We start from the raw sequence: 7,893 nt of genomic DNA, 5'->3' as shown, positions 1-7,893 counted from the left end.
CTTCACACACCTGCCGCCGCTTCCCCTACCCTTACTTAATCTTGACTTCACCTTAATTATTTCCTCCTAACCTTTCTCGGCCAACCCCAAAAATTGATCGTCCATCCTCCCTTCCTTCCCCGGCCTTAAAATATCGCTAACCTCAACATATTATACACTTCAATTTCCTACACCTCCTCCTCCTCCTCCTCCTCCTTCTTCTCCTCCTGTTGCTTCTTCGTCCTCCTTCTCCTCCTCCTTCATTTTCCTTCTTCCTTCAACATATTAAACACTCCGCTTTCCTAAACCTCCTCCTGTTTCTTCTTCCTCCTTCTCCTCCTCCTTTTTCTTCTTCCTTCAACATATTAAACACTTCGCTTTCCTACACCTCCTCCTGTTTCTTCTTCCTCCTTCTCCTCCTCCTTTTTCTTCTTCCTCCTCTCTCTCCAGTTCTCCTTCCTTTGCGTTTTCCTGTTTTTTTTTTGTGCATATTTTTTTTCATCATCGGCGTCCTTCATATTTCCTCCTCTTCCTCCTCCTCCTCCTCCTCCTCTTTCTTCTCCTCCTTCTTCCCTCTTTCCCTCCTTTTCAGACTCTTATGTATTGTGGGGGGTTTTCTGATCCAATGTGCATTTTTTTCATCCTCGTCATCTTTTTTCATCTTTCCTTCTCTTCCTCCTCTTCCTTCCTCCTTTTTTTCTTCTGCTCCTCCTCCTCCTCCTCCTCCTTCTCGTCTTCCATTTTCTTTCGTTTTTTTTTAATTCCTTCTCACCTTGATTTTTTTTCTCTCTCCTCCTCCTCCTCCTTCTCCTCTTCCTCCTCATCCTCCCCTTCTTCAGCTCCTCCTACCGCCCACTACCTTGAAATTTCTCCACCCCTTTTTCCCCTCACCTCTCCGCCCACACCTCGACCCTCCTCCTCCTCCTCCTCCTCCTCCCAGCTTCCTTCTCCATATAAGGCAAGAATGAGCCACCCAGCCAAGGCGACTCGGCCCCCTCAAGGTTGGTGTGTGTGTGTGTGTGTGTGTGTGTGTGTGTGTGTGTGTGTGTGTGTGTGTGTGTGTGTGTGTGTGTGTGTTCTTGATTATTAAGAATTAAGTAATATAATGACGTAAGATGATAGTTTTTCCCCTCTCTCTCTCTCTCTCTCTCTCAACATCATTTTCTCCTTATATTCTGTAACTGACTCAACGCGGCGCAGATCAGCTGTCAATTCAGTCCCGTCAACCTGACATGAAAGTGATACTTAGTTCACGTTATTCCGAGTCACTAAACTGTAGAGTGTCTGTTCACGTTATGATTTCCTGTTCCAGAAGTATCACGGCATAATTAAACTTTGAGTAACATTTTACCAAACTGGCAACGTGTATTGTTCCCACCCTCCCACCACGCTCGCCGCCTCTGCCGCGGACACCGATGGTTACGCACACACAAAGCCTTTCTTGGCTTCCATTTTGTCGTACTTTATATAAAATCTGATTTGACCACCGCAATTTAAACCGGATTAAAGAACTGTTCCAAATATAATAATATGGAAGTGATTATAAGTGATATAAAATGATTGAATGTATTCACTTCCTTCTACTCACCGGTTTTTTTTTTTTGGTTTTTTTTCCTTACTTATCGACTTTTGACAAACGTGTAGTCGTACATTCACTGCTCAATCCCGTGATGTAAACAAAAGTTGCAGTTGTTGTGTAACAGTCAGGCTAAGTCAAGAAATGTGAATATTTTCTGAGCATACATGAGGGTGTCGGCGGGGGAGCAGAGGGCAGCTAGACACCACCCGAGCCCACAGCTCTGCAGCTTCTTGACTGGCCTAGCTAGGAAATCAGGCCGTAATGGACTTATGGTAGTGGTGCTAGTAATAGTAGTGGTAGTAGTAGTCGTAGTATTGGTGGTGGTGATGGTGATCCAGTTATCAAAGACCACACACCACCACTACTACCACGACCACCACCACCACGTAACACGATACAGCCATGCAGCACCACCACCACCACCTCTCCTCTTCGTCAAGGGTCGGCCGAGCACACACTCGCCCACCGCTGGCCAAGACACTCAATACCCAAGACCAATACCCACTCACTCGCTCCCTCACTCACCTCCCTTCCTCACTACAGCCCTCCCTTCCTCACTGTCTACCTTACCACCTTCCTACCAAGACGCAATACTCACTCCCTACATCTCCCTGCACTCCCATATTCACTATCTCTCACCACTAAATTTCTACCAAGACTCAATACTTAGTCCAATACTCACTCCCACACTACGCCCTTCCTCCTTGCTTCCCGCTCTAACCCCCAACTGGGCACCCATCACTCCCTCTACCCATCCTCTCGTCGCTGTCACTCCTCAACCCGGCTCGTTCCCTGTCCATCCTCTACGTCTGTCTCCCACATTCACTCCCAGGATTACGGTCGCATTCCAAGCTCTCCCTTACTAAGATACGTCAGTTAAAACCATATTAAACACACAACGGCAACTTCTATACTGTTTTTCTCTTTTCACTTTTAATACACACACACACACACACACACACACACACACACATGGGTTTCAGCTGTACCCAAAGATCCGTCACCTGCACTACAAGCTTATACAGGGAGAATACTAGCGGGTCCTTACGAGTCCAGCACATGATCAGGTTAAGGTGAATTACACATATACACACACACGTGGGCGGAGGGAAGGTAAGCACACAATCACCTCACCTTCCCGTCCTTTCCGTTCCTCCGAGGCTTCCGGGAAATAAAATCACAGTCACGGGAATTAATTGATGGAAAAAAGAAAAAGGAAATAACAGAAAAGAAAGACCTTGAGAGTGAAGGTCGTGGGAAAAATAGTGTCTTAGGCCTTTTATTGTTGTTTGTTTACTCTCTCTCTCTCTCTCTCTCTCTCTCTCTCTCTCTCTCTCTCTCTCTCTCTCTCTCTCTCTCTCTCTCTCTCTCTCTCTCTCCAGACAAATGGCGACAAACTTCACCTGGTTCGCCGCGCAGCATTATCTGAACACCTCCACGGGTACACACACACACACACACACACACACACACACACACATACACACTATCAACCATAATATATACGAACTCAAGTCTTCATCCTCCCCTTACTATCCCTCCTCCTCCTCCTCCTCTTGTCCTCTTTAACTCCACCTCCTCCACGTTTGTTCCTCCTCTTCTTCCTTCTCTTCTTGTTCTTCTTGTTTTCCTCCTCATCCTCATCCTCACCCTAATCCTCTTCTTCCCTCTCTACCCTTCTTCTTGCTCTTTTCCTCCTCATCACCCTCATCCTCCTACTCTTCCTCACCCTCCTCATCTTCCTCTTTCATCTCTACGTCCTCGTCCTCCTCCTCTTTCCCTCCTTACTTCTTTACCCTTGATCTTCTTCCAACTGTCCCTCCTTCTTTTCTACCTTCTCTACCCTCCTCCTCCTCCTCCTCCTCCTCTTCCTCGCCGCCTTGATTCATAGCGAGCAGCCCGCCAGACGCGCCACGACCCGCCACAATAAACCTCCTTTTTATCAGCGCAGCAAACAGGGAAAAAATGGCATGTGTGTGTGTGTGTGTGTGTGTGTGTGTGTGTGTGTGTGTGTGTGTGTGTGTGTGTGTGTGTGTGTGTGTGTGTTTCATTCTTGATTTGATTTGAAAATGAGAAGGAAAGGAGAGAAAATATATGAATAGATTGAGGAAAGAGAAAGAAGTAAGGAGGAAAGATGGGAGGAGAAAAGGGTGGGAGGAGAGAAGAGAGGGAGGAAAGGGAGGGGAGAGAAGGGGAGATGTGAGAAGAGAAGTGAAGAGAAGGAAGAACAGAAAAAGAAAAAGTAAAAAAAAAAAATGTCGCAATCAGTCAAGTTAATAGTCTCTCTCTCTCTCTCTCTCTCTCTCTCTCTCTCTCTCTCTCTCTCTCCCCATCCCCCGATCTAGCTGTACTATAATAACGATCAGCACCGTACTTAAGAAATTCCAGCGTAATCTCAATCTATCTCGTTCTCGCCTCGCTCGGGTAATCTTGGCGCGGGAACATACTCATTGGACGCTTATCTCTCCATCCGCGTCCACTAACTCCCCGCCCGCCACTCTTGTAAACAAAAACCACGAAAAAAGAAACTAAAATATATACACACACACACACTTGCTCGCTGCCAACCCAACCCAAGCGAACGAGCGAGCGGGCGGGAAGGAGGTGTCTAAAATGATTGCGATGTGCGGTTAACTCACACCTCGCCGGGCAGAAGAAGGTGAAGTATAATGGATAATTGTGGCGGGAGGTGCAGAAAAAAGGGGTGCACGTATGCCAGCGGAAGGGGAATAAGTTAGTGAAGATAATAGAAAGAGTTGACGGATATTAGTTGATGGATACTACATTAGACTAAGAGTTCCGATAATAGGGCGGGATTTACATAGACAATCGTGGCAGTAGATGAAAAAAGGGGGGGAAGGGAGAACTTGTACCAGCAGAAGGGAAATAAGTTAGAGAAGATAATAGACAAAGTTGATGGATATAACGTTAGACTAACAGCTTCGATAATACACGTGACAAGTACATAGATAATTCTGTAGGAAAATGGGAAAAAAATGGAGAACTTATTGCCAGGAGAAGGAGGATAACCTTGAAAATAAACGAAAAATTGGATGGATATTACATTAGACTAAACAGCTCCTATAACTTACGTGGCATAAATGGTGTGTGGGGATGCACTAGATAATTGTGGAGGCAAATGAAAGCAAAGGGAGAACTTATACAACCAGAAGAATAACTTTGTGAAAATAATGAAAAAAATAAACATTACATTAGACTAAACAGCTGATATAAACGTGGGATAAAGGCTGGGATGTGAATAGATACTTGTGAGTGTATATGAATAAAGGAACAACGTATGACAGCAGATGGGAAATAACTTTAAATATAATCGAAAAGGTAGACGGATATTGCATTAGACTAAACAGCATAGAAAATTAACGTGGCATAAAAGGCGTGAGGATGTACACGGATAATTGTGGAGGAATATGGAAAATTTAATAATGTACGCTCGCGGTAAGGAAAAAAATACGTGTGAAAATCAACACATGATGTAGACGATACAAGATAAAATGGATGAATTATACGAAGACGGGACCAGATGAAGTATATAAATAGGTAAATGCCGATGTAGTTATAAAAATAAATAAATAAATACAGCATAGCGCTTTGTACTTACCACAAATAGTTATCGCCACACAGAATGAACATTGGAATAGATAGGATAATGCCGGAGAGGATAGATACGATTGGAAAAAAAATAGGAAAATGCACAGATAGGAAAATGCAAGGAAATGAAACAGATATCTTCTATAATGTAAAGAATAGGAGGAAAATCAACTCGTCTAAAAAATAAATACATGATAAATACGATGAAACGAGGAAAATATAAAAAAGGAACTAAAAAAATCGAAATAGAAATATAATGCTAAAATATACATAAGGAAAAAAACAACTCATCTAAAAAATAAATAAATAACAAATATAATATAATGAGGAAAACAGCAAAAATAAGGAACAATACAAAATCGAAATATAAAAACTTTTAATATATATAACAAAATAAAAAGATAAACAGCATTAAGTACCCGCTACAGAAAGGCTAAAAAAATACGGGCTAACTCTTTATATTTAGCGCACGCACACACACAAAAAAAAATTATATATATACAAAAACAAAAAGATAAATTATGCTAAGAGAGTAAGAGGCGAGCGGGCAAGCAAGCGCGAGACGGCACTCTATACTTAACAGGTAACTTGGAAGATAAACAGATTGTGAATAAATTAAACGAGGTGACGGAGGCTGCAATTAATAGATGAGTCGGGCGATAAATGGCAAATGGATAAATTATAGGCGGGCGAGATAAGAGAAAAAGAGGAGAATACGAGGGAGTGTTTTGTACTCACCGAGGCCACACCTTCCCGCCCGGCCGTCTACGTAGCCTGTTGTTCCTTAGCGCCGAAGACTGAAAGGGAAGGAAAGGATAGTGTTTAATAGAGGAAAGAAAGGCATGGAAGTTAATAGTGAAAGAAGGATATAATCATGCGGACATATCTAATAGAAGAGTGTGTTTTGTTCACACCTAAGCAACACCAACCCGGCCGTCTCCATCGTCTGTTGTTCCTTAGCGCCGAATACTGAAGGGAAGGAAAGGATAGTGTTTAATAGAGGAAAGAAAGGCATGGAAGTTAATAGTGAAAGAAGAATATAATCATGCAGACATATCTAATAGGAGGGAGTGTTTTGTTCACACCTAAGCCACACCAACCAAGCCGTCTCCTTAGAGCCAAATACTGAAAGAGAGGGAAAGGACAAAATTTAATAGAGGAAAGACAGGGATGGAAGTTACCAGTGAAAGAAGAATATAAAGAAAAATATAAACATGCGAATTATAATACAGGGAGTGCTTACTTCTCACCGCAGCCACACCCGCCATAAATAAAAAGAAATAAAGAGCAAAGAAAATAAAAGGCACCCAGAGCATAAGAAAAAGGGTATTAAAAACGAAGAAAAAAGAAACTTACATACATTAACGGACTATCATAAACGACAATCAACGAAAAAAAAACATCAGAAGCAGCAAGTAATTATCAAAGCAGCAGGGAGATAATTATGTAAGAACAAGTATAATTAGGAGGAAGGGAAAGATGGGGACAAACAGTAATTAGTGGCTGATAAGGAGAGAGAGAGAGAGAGAGAGAGAGAGAGAGAGAGAGAGAGAGAGAGAGAGAGAGAGAGAGAGAGAAGAGAGAGGAGGGAAGGAAGGGAAGGGAAGAGAAGGGACGGAAAGACAGACAGACAGACAGACAGACAGACAGACAAAGAAAGAAACGAAGCCCGTGAGACAAACAGACAGCCAGACATACAAACAGATGGACAGACAGACCAACAGGGATTTAATATTAATGATAAAACTAAAAAGAAAGTTAAAAAACAACTTTAAAACAAAAAACAAACAAAAATATCACAAAGAAATAACCCAGACAAAAAATATATAAGCACCACCACCAACACCACCACCACCACCAACAACAACAACAAGAACAACAGCAACAAGAATAACAACAGCAACAACAACAAAAACAAGAGTCAATTCCCAAACCTTTTAGTCAACCCTGCAAGGAAGTCGAATTAAAACACAGGAAGGGAAAAACAAACATAGGAAGGCCATGAGAGAGAGAGAGAGAGAGAGAGAGAGAGAGAGAGAGAGAGAGAGAGAGAGAGAGAGAGAGAGAGTTGGTATATAGCCCAAGGCGTGTCATTTCCCATTACACAGTCTCGTCCGGCAAAGAGGAGGAGGAGGAGGAGGAGGAGAGATAAGTGCAGGGGGATAAAGGGAGAGAAAGGGAGGAGGAGGAGGAATAGTGGAGAGGAGGAAAGTGGAGGTATGGAGAGATGGATGGAGAGGTAGGGACGGAGAAGGACAGATGAGGGTGGAGAGGTAGAGAGAGAGAAAAGGAGTGGAAACAAGAGAAAAGATGGAGGTAAAGGAATGGAGGAAAGTGAGGAAGGAGGAAACGAGAAGTAAAGAGAGGGAGAAAGAGAAAAAGTGAGATAGAGATATGAGGGAATAGAGAGAAGTGGAAGGGAAAGGTGGAGGAAAAGGAAGGGAGGAAAGGTGGAGGAGGGAAAGGGAAGAGGGATAAGATAAAACTTGGTGGAGAGAAAAAAGGGGGGAAGGAAGTAAGGGAGGGAGGGAGGTGGAGGGAAGTGGAGAGAGATCTGTTGTTGTTCTTCTCATTACCAGCGAGAGAGAGAGAGAGAGAGAGAGAGAGCGTACGTTTGTTAGTGTGTGTGTAATAAAAAGGAACAGGTGTTAGCTAGCCTTGCGGTCGAGGAGGAGGAGGAGGAGGAGGAGGAGGAGAGAAAGAGGGAAATACAGAACTGATGACAT

The 7,893-nt window shown here is 43.2% G+C and overlaps 1 long non-coding RNA gene across 1 annotated transcript in view; it reads right to left on the bottom strand.

The window, feature by feature from the left end:
- The window catches only part of LOC127004248 (uncharacterized), a 132,008-nt gene that overhangs the window by 118,655 nt on the left and 5,460 nt on the right, over positions 1–7,893 (bottom strand). The window contains exon 2 of the long non-coding RNA XR_007757709.1: positions 5,906–5,964. This is a non-coding gene — a long non-coding RNA (uncharacterized LOC127004248). The remainder of the gene's footprint in view (positions 1–5,905; positions 5,965–7,893) is intronic.

The sequence above is a fragment of the Eriocheir sinensis genome, chromosome 27 (genome assembly GCF_024679095.1).
Source record: "Eriocheir sinensis breed Jianghai 21 chromosome 27, ASM2467909v1, whole genome shotgun sequence".
NCBI classification, from domain to species: Eukaryota; Metazoa; Arthropoda; class Malacostraca; order Decapoda; family Varunidae; genus Eriocheir; species Eriocheir sinensis.
This window is presented reverse-complemented; position numbering and strand designations above follow the sequence as displayed.